Raw genomic sequence first — 16187 nt, 5'->3', positions numbered from 1 at the left:
CGAGCCTCTTCCTGGAGTTTGACACACTTAACCAGTAAATTCTGTAGTGTAAATTTGACTTTATTGGAGTCAAATTTGACTCTTTGTAGATACAGAGCAAATAGACTCAGTTGTAGAGTAAACTAAGATTTACACTAGGAAGCGAGTAAAATAAAAAAATTGAAATAAATAAATAAATAAATAAACAAAACTCACTCAAGGGTTAAGGTTCGAAACTCACGACCTTCTGCTTGGGAGACTGCCACAGTGCCACACTACCACCTATGCCCCTCCTACTGTTTGCTTTTCTCCAAGAGACCAAAGATCGTTTTTGGACAGAGTTAGGAAGATTCCATGTAATCATGATATCAGCTGCAGCTGACATGCAAGATATACTAGCAGAAAGCAGGAGCTTCGTGGCTCAGGGAGTCGATCGGCTGTATCCCAAGCTGAAGGTCGTGCGTTTATTCCTACTTTGAGTCACTTTTATTTTTTATTTTTTTCAAATTCTTTATTTTACTCTCTTCCAAGTGTAAATATTACTACTGTAAAACTTAAGTCCTGCAATTAGCTGGCGACCAGTTCAGATTGTACCAGCTGGGATAGGCTCCAGCACCCCCGCAACCCCTGTGAGGAGTAAGAGGTTAAGAAAATTGATGGATGGATGGATGGATGGATGGATGGAAGGATAAAACTTCAGTCTATTCGGTCCTTTTTAAACAGTTAAATTGACTCTATACAGAATTTACTGTGTACCCAAGAAAGGTGATCCTTTGGCCAGCAACATTTTGGCAATACACGGAGGCCCCAGCCTGAAGCCATGCAGCCATAGAGGAGTACCTAAGAATGTGGCTTATGGTCTGACTGAGGATTGGAACCACCCTTTAAAACCACTGATTTGGCTTCATTTGCCTTAAGCAAGGCACTTAACTCCCTGCAAATAGTCTACAGGTGGAAAACTGCACACTGGTGTCCTGTGTAATTGTTCACTGGTCAAATAACTTGGAATTTTGGCCCAAATTCACGAGAAAAATATATCTTCAAAAAAAAAAAAAAACAACAACTCTAAAACTAGAACCATAGTCATGCTTCTTAGCAAATGCTGCTCTGAATAATATTGCAAAGTTGAAAAGTAATGTAAAAGCAGAACAGAAAGTACACAAGATAGTGAGCCGACTGATTTTCCACCGTGTCTGCATGACACTTTCACGGGTACTTGGAAGAGTGAGATTGCGTTAGGAATCTCTTGGTCGAGCTCAGTGCTCATACAGTGGGAGATAGAGATTTGTTTAAGGGGGGGTGCAAGGGGTGTACTCACTAATGGGATGCTTCAGTAATAATTATACCTTAGTGGTGCGCTTGCATTGTGACTCGTTGGCGGTTGTTTGGATTGCACACAAGCCAGGTTTAGTGTTTTTTTTTTCCTCTTCCCCTGTTCTTTTCTTAAGGATGGCCAATCCCGGCTCACATGGGCTCTGCTGGGACATGTAAAGGTGCAGGTGGGGGCGGTGTGGGTGCAGCCTCTCTCACCTCACTACCGTGGAAGTGTGGGAACCACACTACTGCCAGCAGTGCATGAGTAACAAGTACCCCGAGGGACTGTGTTGTAATCTCTTCTAACGGCTCTCTGCTCCCGCTCTTCATGGAACACACACAGAAGACCGCACACTCATGCGTTTATATCAATCAGCATGCATTTGCAAGCCACAATTTATTTTAAAAAAAAAAACAAAAAAAACAAAAAAAACATGGGGGCATATTTGTATGATAAATGCAATCACAGTCACGGAAAAAAAAGAGCTTAGCCATGGAGTACGTTTACAGTATGCAAAAGATGCCATTTCGGAAGCTTTCTCTTATACAGTACAACATTGTTAAATGATTATTATGATGAATACTGTACACAGGCTGAAAATGCTAAAAATGTTATCTCAATATCCCTTTGTGCAGACACGTGTACCAATTGAGTCTTAACTGAGAACATCTTTTGAATAACTGGCATTGGTGTTTATGTGTGGAATTGATTAGTGAATGTAACACAGTACAAACACGTGATTTGGTCTGAGCATTAAACACGAATGTGCTTGTCTTGTTTTCATCATTTACTCTAAAACGTTTTGTTTTTGTTGTTGTTTTAAAAGGAACCCCTGCTGTTATGACAAGTTTGCTCTATATTATTTATTTGGTTGTTACTAACATAACTATGAGATTCATTTTTCTTAAATCATTTCCAGTTTAATACATTTTGTAGAAACTTTATTTAGACGTACGCCGCCATTGTTATTTACGTCGCAAAGCATTCAGTGCGTAGTGACGTAGAATGGCGGTGGTTCTCTGCCGAGCAATGTGAAACGCCTTTCTATAAAGAAAGCAAGGTAAGCCTCCTAAAGGGACGATCAAAACTCATGAATGCGTCTGTTTAATGACAGAGCACCGTGCAGGGGACCGTGACTCTCCCGATTGCACGTTGTTTCTTTTGGAACGCTATGATGTCTACCTTGCTTTCTTGATAGTCGTTTCACATTGCTCGGCAGAGAACCACCGCCATTCTACGTCACTACGCACGGAATGCGTTGTGACGTAAATAACAATGGCGGCGTACGCCCAAATGTCTCACTCTCACTGATATGTGCTGGGAATGAGTTTCTCTGAATTGCATCAAAATCTATTCCACTTCCTGTAATTCAAGTTCAGTTTAATATCATGTGGTGGAGTCAATTCAAATCCTGAAATTCTGAATTTTGCTCAGCCCTGCTTGGCAATTATGAAACTCATTTTCAAATGCTGTTGTCACGTGAAGATTTTTAGTCAAATAACTTAGGTCAATTTGGGAATATATAAATGGAAATAAAACAGTGAATATTATAAATGAATCTCAGCAGGACATTGAGGCTTTTTTCAATTTTATTTTTTAAAATATTTGAATACTTCATTGTGACACCAGGAAGAGCTGAATTATGATTTGAATTAAGAGAGAAGAATAATCGCAAAATGAACAGTTGAGTGCCCTGGCAAGCATGATGCTTTGCAAACCGCGTGCTGTGCAAAAAAAAAAAAAAAAAAAACTACAGCAACAATTTCACAGTAAACTGAGCTGAAGAAGTGCAAATAATCGAGGATGATGTCTGCTGCCGCCATCTTTGTGAGGCGATGCAAAGGAATGTTCTAATACGGGTTTCATAGAGTAGTGGGAGTGGGGGCTGCAGGGGAAGGTGGCGGCGGGGGTATCTGGGCCCAGTGGGCTGGCAGCTGTTGCTGCTGCGCAGGGGCCCTCAGGTCCCGGGCCGACCCTAATGGCCAGACCAGCTGTCCGAGTCCAGTCTGTAGGGGCGTGAGGCTTCAGGAGGCGGGGAGGGCATGAGAACTTCCACCCCCCCTGTCTTGCGGGGCGGCTCCCTGCCTTGTCTGCCCTCCTCTGAAACGGGGTGATTGATGGCGCGGGGTTGACACCGCGCTTCCCTAACAATTGACTCAAGAGGGACGGGATGAACAGGGAGCTCGGGACCCCTCCTGCCGTTTTCACAGGCAAATGTGGGATCAGTCGCAGTTGTAATTCAGTCATTTTTCTCAATATGTCTTTTATTTGACGTCTTGACTGGAGCATATGCCGTTTCAAGCACCTTTCCAGGCTGTCAGCGCAATCACGGCGCAAGTTAACTCGGGTGTTCTGCTGCTTTATTTGTCACATTACATGCTTCCAGCTCCTTTTTCTGTCCAATTTCCTTAATGAGCGCAATTGGCTTTTGTTAACGTAAGCCCTCTGGCTGCAGCAAGCGTCTTCCTGATCCAAACAGGAAGTGCACGCTCCGTCATGGGTGTCCAGCGACTGATCCTTGAGCGTGTGTTGGGTCATCAGCATCAGGGCCTTACTTACACACAGGTGACCTTTAGCACTAAACCCCAGATCCCCCCTGGTTCCCTTTCAGCAAGTCGCTGGCACCTCAGTTCTCCCTTAAGATTTACAGGCAAGAGGGAGTGAGTGGGGGAGCCGGGGGGCACACGGGGCACTGTCCGGCAGCTGTTCATAGTGGTATTAAGTAGCTATTTCATAGAGAAACACAGTCATGGCTTTCAGAAATCCTCCAACTGGCCGGTCTCCAGCTCTGTCTGTGATACATTCCTATGCAGGATGTCTACTCCTGTGCTCATGCTGGCCACCCCCAATTCTCACTATACCGGTATTCCAAAATACCACCGACCTTACAGTGAGGCTCAGTACACTATCATACAGAAGCGTAGAGCTGCCAATGTGGAGTAAACATTTTTGGCTGGCGAGTACATACTTGAGAACATACTCGCAGATATGTTCAAACGTGTTGAAATATGTTCGAACATACTCACAAATATGTTCGAACATATTGAAATATGTTCGAACATACTGTATTCGCAAATACGTTCGAACATAATCTCAAATACGTTCGAACAGACTCGCAAATACGTTCGAACAGACTCGCAAATACGTTCGAACATACTCGCAAATATGTTCGAACATACTCGCAATTATGTTCGAACATACTCGCAAATATGTTCGAACATACTCGCAAATACGTTCGAACATAATCTCAAATACGTTCGAACAGACTCGCAAATACGTTCGAACAGACTCGCAAATACGTTCGAACATACTCGCAAATATGTTCGAACATACTCGCAAATATGTTCGAACATACTCACAAATATGTCCGAACATACTCGCAATTATGTTCAGACATACTCTCAAATATGTTCGAACATACTCGCAAATACGTTCGAACATAATCTCAAATACGTTCGAACATACTCGCAAATATGTTCGAACATACTCGCAAATATGTTCGAACATACTCGCAAATATGTTCGAACATACTCGCAAATATGTTCGAACATACTCGCAAATACGTTCGAACATAATCTCAAATACGTTCGAACAGACTCGCAAATACGTTCGAACATACTCGGAAATACTTTCGAACATAATCTCAAATACGTTCGAACATACTCGCAAATATGTTCGAACATACTCGCAAATATGTTCGAACATACTCGCAAATATGTTCGAACATACTCGCAAATACGTTCGAACATAATCTCAAATACGTTCGAACAGACTCGCAAATACATTCGAACATACTCGCAAATATGTTCGAACATACTCGCAAATATGTTCGAACATACTCGCAAATATGTCTGAACATACTCGCAATTATGTTCAAACATACTCTCAAATATGTTCGAACATACTCGCAAATACGTTCGAACATAATCTCAAATACGTTCGACCAGACTCGCAAATACGTTCGAACATACTCGCAAATATGTTCGAACATACTCGCAAATATGTTCGAACATACTCACAAATATGTCCGAACATACTCGCAAATATGTTTGAGCATACTCGCAAATACGTTCGAACAGACTCGCAAATACGTTCGAACATACTCGCAAATATGTTCGAACATACTCACAAATATGTCCGAACATACTCGCAATTATGTTCGAACATACTCGCAAATATGTTCGAACATACTCGCAATTATGTTCAGACATACTCTCAAATATGTTCGAACATACTCGCAAATATGTCCGAACATACTCGCAATTATGTTCAGACATACTCTCAAATATGTTCGAACATACTCGCAAATACGTTCGAACATAATCTCAAATACGTTCGAACATACTCGCAAATATGTTCGAACATACTCGCAAATATGTTCGAACATACTCGCAAATATGTTCGAACATACTCGCAAATACGTTCGAACATAATCTCAAATACGTTCGAACAGACTCGCAAATACGTTCGAACATACTCGGAAATACTTTCGAACATAATCTCAAATACGTTCGAACATACTCGCAAATATGTTCGAACATACTCGCAAATATGTTCGAACATACTCGCAAATATGTTCGAACATACTCGCAAATACGTTCGAACATAATCTCAAATACGTTCGAACAGACTCGCAAATACATTCGAACATACTCGCAAATATGTTCGAACATACTCGCAAATATGTTCGAACATACTCGCAAATATGTCTGAACATACTCGCAATTATGTTCAAACATACTCTCAAATATGTTCGAACATACTCGCAAATACGTTCGAACATAATCTCAAATACGTTCGACCAGACTCGCAAATACGTTCGAACATACTCGCAAATATGTTCGAACATACTCGCAAATATGTTCGAACATACTCACAAATATGTCCGAACATACTCGCAAATATGTTTGAGCATACTCGCAAATACGTTCGAACAGACTCGCAAATACGTTCGAACATACTCGCAAATATGTTCGAACATACTCACAAATATGTCCGAACATACTCGCAATTATGTTCGAACATACTCGCAAATATGTTCGAACATACTCGCAAATATGTTCGAACATACTCGCAAATATGTTCGAACATACTCGCAAATATGTCTGAACATACTCGCAATTATGTTCAAACATACTCTCAAATATGTTCGAACATACTCGCAAATACGTTCGAACATAATCTCAAATACGTTCGAACAGACTCACAAATACGTTCGAACATACTCGCAAATACGTTCGAACATACTCGCAAATACGTTCGAACAGACTCGCAAATACGTTCGAACATACTCGCAAATATGTTCGAACATACTCACAAATATGTACGAACATACTCGCAAATATGTTCGAACATACTCACAAATACGTTCGAACAGACTCGCAAATACGTTCGAACATACTTGCAAATATGTTCGAACATACTAGCGAATATGTTTGAACATACTCGATTGCTGTGGTACTCAAGTGCGCAAGCGTAATACCCCATTGCATTATGGGGCGATAAATGACAAACCATGCACGGCAGACATAATAAATCGAACACTTTTTTTTGTCTACTTAATTTTCTAATGAAATGGTAATGTGGCCCAAATGCCTAAAAAAATGGGGTTTTGTTATCACTTGTGCATGCGCAAATAATACCCCGTGGCATTATGGGAAGGTATGCTAACTTTGTAGCATGTAGCCTACAAGTACGTTCAAACATATTTGCGAGTATGTTCGAACGTATTTGCGAGTATGTTCGAACATACTCGCCAGTCAAAAATGTTTTCTACACATTGGCAGCTGTATGCTTCTGTAGTCAGCCCCCTGACACCATCCTCCGTTTTTTTTGTGTGTTTTTTTTTTCCAGAATTCTCTAAATTATCTCCTCATTTGTATATGCAAACACAGATCCCGCTAATGGATCCCATTCCAAGCTTCTGCAGCATGACAAACAAGCCCAGAAAAGTACAAACTTCCACATAGGTAAAACATTCTTTCTTTCCCCACTCGCTTCAAGCCCGTCCCTGGACGTGTGTACACAAAGAGCATTTAATAGCCGTTTAGAGAGCTTGTGAGAAAGTCAAACACTTTTTCCCACAATCCGAAAGAAGATTCATCATTCGCACGTGTTTACTTTAGTCAAAAAGCCCCAATCGCTCTGTGTGTGCGTGTGTGCGTGCGCATGTGTGTGTGTCCCGAGTAAGTGGATGGGAGGGGAAGAAAAAGAGTGGGGAGAAAGAGGATACAAAAGTTTAACCTTTGTCTTTTCTTTCATCGTGCAAGATGACAAATTTATTGCTGCGGGAGTGGAAAAAAACAAAACGAGAATTAACTTATTGTATTGCATAAATATTACGGCACCTCACTGGACACCTCAGTACGTACATCTGCACTTTATATTGCAATCTGAATTTGAGGGTGGGCTCTGCATTTACAGAAAAAAAATAATGTTTTTTTTTTTTCATTTATTTGAGTATATTATGAAAACAGTATATTAAAAAAAATTGAACACCTCTTGCTCATTAGCTATTTAATCCTCTGTATATTTCCGCATAAAGTAATTTGTATATACCTTTTTGAATTACCTTAAGTTCGTACACATTTTAATATCAGATTCGAGGCCATTCCATAGATCCACTTCCCTGTTGATACACATGCTTTTCAGAGTCATTCTAAATGGCTCTTTTTTTAAGTTCATGTTTACGATTTTTTTATTCTACTTTGGGAAATATACTAAGTTTTCTCAATCTTAAATCAATGTTATTATTGTGGTTGCGTAGAACACTTACAGCCTGTTTCTAATATTTTGACTCTCTCATGAAGCTCAACGTGGGATCCCGAAACAGTTCTCAATATGATGTAGTGCAATTGTATCTTGTTTTTGGCAAGTTGTAGTAGAACTTATTAGATTGTGCAGGTGTACTTAATGATAAGCATGCAAACTGTCTATATCTAAACAATGGATATAAAAAGTCTACACACCCCTTTTCAAATAATAAAAACAATAAATAAAAAAAAATGAATTTTTGTAATACAATCTTTGAGAGACGACATAAAAATAAACAGCTGATGTCTTTCTAGGAGCACTTCTAAAATATTTTGGAGCTCCAGATAATGAGCCACGGGGATCTTCTGAACTTCCTGACAAGGACGCCATAGGACCATCACATCCTTCAGGAGTACCTCCGTCTGACCAGGACCACCACTTTCCTCTGCAGGATCTCCTGACCAGTATACAGTATTAGGTATTATGCTCAAAATGTGAGACTGATGTTAAATAAGCATTATTTTAAGTAGGTTTTCATTGTTGCACTTTAAAATAGTTTGTTTTGTTGTGTTTTATTTAAATTAAACACTTTTCTAAACACTCAAAAGCTGTTTTAATTATTGACGTAAAGAGGACTGTCAACTTAAGATGTTGAATTTGAACTGTAGTCCGTTTTGCTCATAAAGTGTAATAGATTGTGGCATCTTAGGAGACCATCTAAAGGGTTAGGAATCTCTTCATTGTAGTTCGGCAAACTAGGGGCCCCCAAACAGAATGTTGCCTAGGCCCCTCATGAAGCTAGAAACGCCCCTGCTGTACAAGATTTGCTTGAGGAACGAAGCCGGCTTTGCTTCCTTGTATACAGGCCTAACATGAGTTTAAATGTAATTGGTTAATTCCGAACACAGCTACAGTTGTGAGTATGCACATTTGTGCAACATTATCTGAGTTATTTTTACTTCCACAAATGAAACGTCTCTTTTTTTTTCTTTTTTGTTGAATTGTCAGGTCAAAGGACATTTTCTCAGTCGAAAAAGGTTTTGTAGTGATTGATCTTAGTCTCATTTGTTTGCATTTGGCCAAGGTAGGGTGTACCGACTTTTTATAACCACTGTATCAATATAAAATTATACCTATTTCATGAAAGTTAGTGACTATTTGAAGTTCTGAGGAAAAGGTGTTTTTTTTTTTTTTTGTTCCCCAATGGATGAGGTCAGTTTCCAGCACCAACAAAGGGCAGCTATCTCATCTAAATGTGTGTGCGTGTGTCTTTGTTTGGGTGTGTGTTTGTGAGTGTGTTTGTGTGACTTGCTTGTAGGCAACGACAGCATCAAGCCTTTGTTTTTTAAATTGACATTCCATAATCCTGCAACACTTGAGACAATTATGAAAGATCATCAACCCGTCTGCTGCGCTCTGATTGGCCTCGACATGTGCCTGCAGGGGGTTTCGGCACCATGATTGGCCGTGACCACTTTTTATTAGGCGGACGGCTTTTAATCCTCTCCATGCTCTCTGTGGGTGCTCTCATAGATTTTTGCCCATAAATCAGTCTGCCTTGAGTGGTAAAGTCATCACATCTACTTTGTGTCCACGCACACACAAATGCACTGCCTGGTAACGCACTGAAAGGCCACCAATTTAAAAGGAGTGATGAATTGCTAAAAATTAATAGCTTCGGACCTTCTTTGTGTTGCTGTTATTTTACGAATATGCAACTAAAACACCTATGCTAAATATTGCATAATTAGCCTTCATCACACTATTTTATGGGGAAAAGTATTTGGTGTATCTGGTTGTAACAAGTAACAACTTCCGTCCTTCTGGGAAGGAAAAATTTTTTGGAGAGTGTCAAAGAGACATTTTGCGCATTCATCATTAAAGCACATGTCAAACTCAAGGCCTGGGGGTCAACTCTGGCCCGTCATACAATTTTACGTGGCCCTCTTATGTTTCTTGCTACAAACTGTACCAACTAAAGTTTTGTTGTTGTTGTTGTTGTAGATATATCTAGGATAATTATAACTCGGTGATTTATCAGGCAATTATGACTTCTCTTGACTTGTTTTACAGAAATTGTTTTTCCTCAGATTTTGCATTAGATTGTAATGACTCTTTTATCCGTAACTAAAATAATGTCATCATTTTGCATCCAGTTTCATTGGTTGTATCCTGGTCATCTACATTACCTATTAATAATAGAAACACACTGGGAATGGAAAAAAATGGTTGAGTGTAATAGTGGTCTAAGTCCAGACATTTGTCAAATCAAAATTTCTTGAAATAAAACATTCACTGATGCTCACATACGAGTGGAGTTGCACACAAGCGCTTTCTGAGACTTCTGTCTTTGAAACTCTCTTTCTGGGATGTTAGCCTACTGTTACACTGCTAAATCAGGAAAAATGCAATAATGGACTGTCCAAAATTGCCATTGAACCTTAATTTGACCAGTTTTTGTCTGAAAGATACCCCATTTCTCTGGTCAGTTCTGCACTTAAAAATGATAAAAACAGAGGGGTATATTCACAAAGAATGCGCTGCGTCCGGTAATAGCGCGAAATATTGCACCACAACTGCACCCGCAGCAGTGTTGGGCAAGTTACTTTAAAAATGTAATTAGTTATAGTTACAAATTACTTCTTTTAAAAAGTAATTGCGTTAGTAACTCCCTTACTGCTTTCTGAAAGTAATTAGTTATTCAGCTAAGTAATTGTGTGTGTTTTTTAATAATGTTCTATCTCTAGTGTAAAGAATGTTTGTAATAATGAAGAAAAAAATAATATATTTTAGAACGTGGGAGTTCGCTCAACCAGTCCACATGTGTTTTGTGGATTTGGAGAAGGCGTTCGACCGTGTCCCTCGGGGAGTCCTGTGGGGGGTGCTTCGGGAGTACGGGGTACCGGGCCCCCTGATACGGGCTGTTCGGTCCCTGTACGACCGTTGCCAGAGTCTGGTCCGCATTGCCGGCAGTAAGTCGGATTCGTTTCCAGTGAGGATTGGACTCCGCCAAGGTTGCTCTTTGTCACCGATTCTGTTCATAATTTTTATGGACAGAATTTCTAGGCGCAGCCGAGGCGTTGAGGGGTTCCGGTTTTTTGGCCTCAGTATTGCATCTCTGCTTTTTGCAGATGATGTGGTGCTGTTGGCTTCATCAAGCCGGGATCTCCAACTCTCACTGGGGCGGTTCGCAGCCGAGTGTGAAGCGGTTGGGATGAGGATCAGCACCTCCAAATCCGAGACCATGGTCCTCAGTCGGGCGTGTCATCTCCGGGTCGGGGATGAGATCCTGCCCCAAGTGGAGGAGTTTAAGTATCATGGTGTCTTCTTCACGAGTGAGGGTAGGATGGAGCGGGAGATCGACAGGCGGATCGGTGCAGCGTCTGCAGTGATGCGGACTCTGTATCGGTCCGTCGTGGTGAAGAAAGAGCTGAGCCAAAAGGCGAAGCTCTCGATTTACCAGTCGATCTACGTTCCAACCCTCACCTATGGTCACGAGCTGTGCGTCGTGACCGAAAGAACGAGATCCCGGATACAAGCGGCCGAAATGAGTTTCCTCCGCAGGGTTTCCGGGCTCTCCCTTAGAGATAGGATGAGAGGCTCGGTCATCCGGGAGGGACTCAGAGTCGAGCCGCTGCTCCTCCGCGTTGAGAGGAGCCAGCTGAGGTGGCTCGGGCATCTGGTTCGGATGCCTCCTGGACGCCTCCCTGGGGAGGTGTTCCGGGCATGTCCCACCGGTGGGAGGCCCCGGGGTCGACCCAGGACACGCTGGAGAGACTACGTCTCTCGGCTGGCCTGGGAACGCCTTGGGATCCCGCCGGCGGAGCTGGTTGAAGTGGCTGGGGAGAGGGAGGTCTGGGTTTCCCTCCTGAAGCTGCTGCCCCTGCGACCCGACCTCGGATAAGCGGTAGTAAATGGATGGATGGATGGATGGATGGATATTTTAGAACATCTATCTATTGGAACTCCAAAGATTGCAACTTGTCACATGCATAGAAGTAAAAATGTATATTAAAGAATAAAAAATAAATACATATTGAACATAAATAACATTCACACACTTTACTGTAATGCAAAACTATGAAACACAAATGTAAACTTAAATGTAAAGAGAAGAAGGGAAATCTGATAACCACCAAACTACACTCGTCTAAGAAGTTAGCAAAACTCTTTCGGCATGGAGGGGTACCCCCTCCTCCTCCCTGTGTTGGAATTTTAGCCAGAAGAGCTCTAAATGACTCGCTCCACATTGGACAGGGGGAGCATGTTTTCAACAACAAACCTTGTGGTTTAAATGGTGAGTTCAGCCATAATCACCAGCTGTTGCTGCTGAACAGCAATTTAAATCAGCGAAGAGTAGTGTCTGTACTTCCAGATATAAAACGCTACCTTTGCATTCCCCAGGCTCTCAGTCGCCATCCGAGCTCTCTTGTGTTTTGATAGAAGTGCGTGCAGCATAGTTAAGCTGGGGGCCCCGCCCACACGACTTGTTAGCCAATCATAGTACACAAGCAGCGTCACCCCTCAGTCCCCCTCCCCTACCCCCACTGATGTGGAGCTGTCTGTCAGCTGGGTGAAAGCTTGACACCGCGGCGCTTCCTGAAACCAAATTTTTGGAATGCGACACTTTACATTATCAGTAACGCTAACGGCGTTGTAACGATAGGAACAGCAATTAATTTGATTGCTCCGTTAGTGAAAAAGCAACGCAGTTTCTAACGCCGTTATATTTAAACGCCGTTATTCCCAACACTGACCCGCAGTCTGCGCCCAGTTACCCACCTATTCACCAAGGATATTGCTCTAATCATATACCTGCGTAAACACACCCACAAAACTGACAGCTTGGAGCAAATTTGCACCTAATTTACCACACATGGCAATGAATTTGCGCCAACAATATGCTTGTTATAGTAACAGTTGCGAGAAAGATGACATTATCAGAAAGCGAGCTTGGACCGAGCGTAAGCGTTTAGAGCGCCATTAAGCTGTACAGAGCAGAGAGGACGACAACGACGTCATTTATTCATAAAGTACAGATTATTTCGTGCGATAATTTTTTACAAATATATTTTCAGAGGTTGGCGTGGGCGTACAGTATGCATCTGGCACGTAAAAATGATCGTAAAATGCCTCCCCGCCATTGTCGATCAGCCTGGGTTACGTTATGTGTCTGACAAAGAAAATTCCCCCCTAACGCTCTCTCTATCCTCTCTGCGTGATCAGCCACAGAGCGACGTGCACCGTGCCATGCACTGCTGTCACGATCCCGGGATCAAGGTTGCGTCAGGTTAATGCATGCTTTCCAAAAACGTTATTTGCGTCACGCAGACTCGGTGTGGCTATTTGCGCTGGCGTTAGTGAATTAGACGCCGCATATCAATGAGTCTCAATTGCATTGGGGTGGGCATATTTTGCGTCAAATGTATGCAAATTACCTCATTTACATACGTGCAAATAACACCGGAGCACCGTGACGCAATCTGTTCGGCAGAGCACTTAGTGACGGATTTCCCCATCTGCGTGTTTTTAGTGAATTAGGCGCTCCCGGATTGCTCAATTTTTAACGGTTATTGCAGTGCAAAAGCAACGCAAACCTTTCGTGAATGGGGTATATGCCACGGAAGAGGCGGGACTTCCGACTTACGTGATTTTGCACATGAGTTTGGTTCCGGTCCGGGTTGTGAATGCGCAACAGAGGGGCACAAAGTCGGAAGCACAAGTATTTTGACACAGCCCACACATCGTAAACCGAACCGGAACCAAAGCTGGTGTGCAAATACCTATGCCTCTTCCGTGGCATATACCCCATAGGCCCCAGAGTTCATTTACTCTAGTTTAGATATATTGCAAGTATATTTTTTGTAATCTTACTTTGTATAATTAGCCTTAACCACATATTATATGGAGAGTAGACATCCAATAACAACGATAGCTCTTCTAGAAAGACTTTTAGGATCTTTCTGCGGTAGTTTTTGCCCCTTCACCTTCACCAAAGATTGTTTGTATTGTGAATGTGATGGGGTCCTTCCACACCAAATTCCTCCAAGCATGCCTTTCCAGACCTTGCTTTGTATACTGGAACAGAACAGGGCCTGAACAAAAGGCTTCCCACAAAACTGGAATCATGAAATTGTGCAAAATGTTATAATGACGCTTTTCTTTGTATTTTTTTAGAATGTACATTGGCCCAACTAACTATTGCTATATCTGTGTATTGTCTTTAAAAGGAGGCATGTTGAAGGATGACTGTAACAGTCAGTGCTTTGCGTTTACCCACTTCACCACAATCTACAATATTGTGTGTTGCTCTGGCAGGAAAAATCCATTCTGTTGGCACTGAATGCTACAATAAAGTATTATTCTAGCGTATCAAATGTTTAACCAAAGCAATCAAAGTGCATTTTGTAAGTTCACTGAGAAAGAAAGAGGAGAATGGAGGAAAGAAGCAGGGGTGCGTCAAGATGTATCCCAATCACATGGGAGGTAAGCCATGGTGTGAAGTGCAGTGGATTGTCTCTCCAGCAGAGAACAGAGTTATAAATCGCCAGCCGACGGGCTTGTTTGTGTGATAGAAGAATCCCCTTGAGTCCTGCGCGAGAACTTTGCCACCATAGCTTCCATTCTCGCACCTTGGCTGTAGTCCAAACAAAACCCAAACACTTGATGTTTGTTTGTGTGTGTGCGTGAGAAAGGAGGGAGCGCAAATAAATAACACTGTGAGATTTTAGTGGATTTCTATTGAAATCTCTGTTTGCTGGTTGCACGACTTGTTGCACGAATAGAGAGGCTGTCCCACCGTTGCTGTTCACACGTGATTTTGTTCGGTGTTTTCAGTTCTACTAAACAATACAACAATACAAGCCAGATCACATTTCCACAGGGAAAACTCGGCTCCTTGTATATTGATGACCTCAGAGGAGGAAGTGAAATTTTCGGATTGTTTCATCAGTCAATCAATGCAATCTTTGCACAGAGAAAAAAATATTTGGGGTTTTTTCAAAAAGGTCTGATGTCCATTCTCACAAGAGGGCAAAAGAATGTTACAAATGGACATTGCACAATTTTATACACTGGAAACAAATGGTGTTCTTTCATAGAAGTCAGAAGAAAGATTGATTAAAGGTTGTTGTTGCTTAAGTGTTATAATTGACTTTTTCATTCAGAGGTCCTCAAAAATGCACAGGGTCTTTGGTTTGGCATTGACAACTAGCCTACAGTGAGAAAACAGCTGAAGATTACAAGACTACAAGCAACCATGAACTGGCCCTGGCACTCTGGCCAAATGCGTGAAATGAGTGGCAAACTTAAATGCCATGGTTGGCCCACATTAGATGACGTAGACAAAAAAAAAAGCTTTCCAATTTAGTGTTGCCCGTCGATCGAGGATATCTGCTTCTAAGTGGGGCTCATTTAACAGAATTCCATAGCATAGATAGATAGATAGATAGATTGATAGATAGATAGACCTACCTACCTACCTACCTACCTAATGCTACTTCTCCTACAATACTTAACCCAGAGAGTCTTCAGTGTGTATTCAAGTGACTTAATCCATCTCTTAATAACACTTCACGTTGGTTATGCAAATGCAGAAGACCTCCTTTCTTTTCTCCTGCCTGTCAGTATAAGTGAACTGTTCCACTCATGCATGCTGCACGGAAAGTACCCCCCCCCCCCACCAAAAAATAAAAAATAAAAAAATCAATTCCTGAGTTGAAACATGCCCATGAGCAATGTGTATGTCGACCACGCCTCATAAAGGTCTCATAAAGGTTTTTGTTTGTTTGTTTGTTGTTTTTTTTGTTTTTTAAGTGTGCATTGAAACCTGAAATCTGATTGGCTAAAGAATGTGTGTACAATGCCGGAACTCGGGATTCTGAAAGCATTGGGAAAATATTTGAATAGCAAAAAAAAAAAAAAAAGACTGAAAGCTGCCCAGCCAAGATACATGCTATGAAATGAGGAGAAAGGATTGCTGGAAATAAATTATTAACATTTCATGTTAGTTGTATGTATAGTTCCATTCTTCTCTTTGGCCCCGACTGCACATAAATGATAAAACGTCCATAATTGAGATGTTAACAAGCAATGTCACTAAATATCCTACTTAATGTAGAACTAAGTGTGATAAGAATCC

Source organism: Festucalex cinctus, chromosome 1 (assembly GCF_051991245.1).
Source record: "Festucalex cinctus isolate MCC-2025b chromosome 1, RoL_Fcin_1.0, whole genome shotgun sequence".
NCBI classification, from domain to species: Eukaryota; Metazoa; Chordata; class Actinopteri; order Syngnathiformes; family Syngnathidae; genus Festucalex; species Festucalex cinctus.
This window is presented reverse-complemented; position numbering follows the sequence as displayed.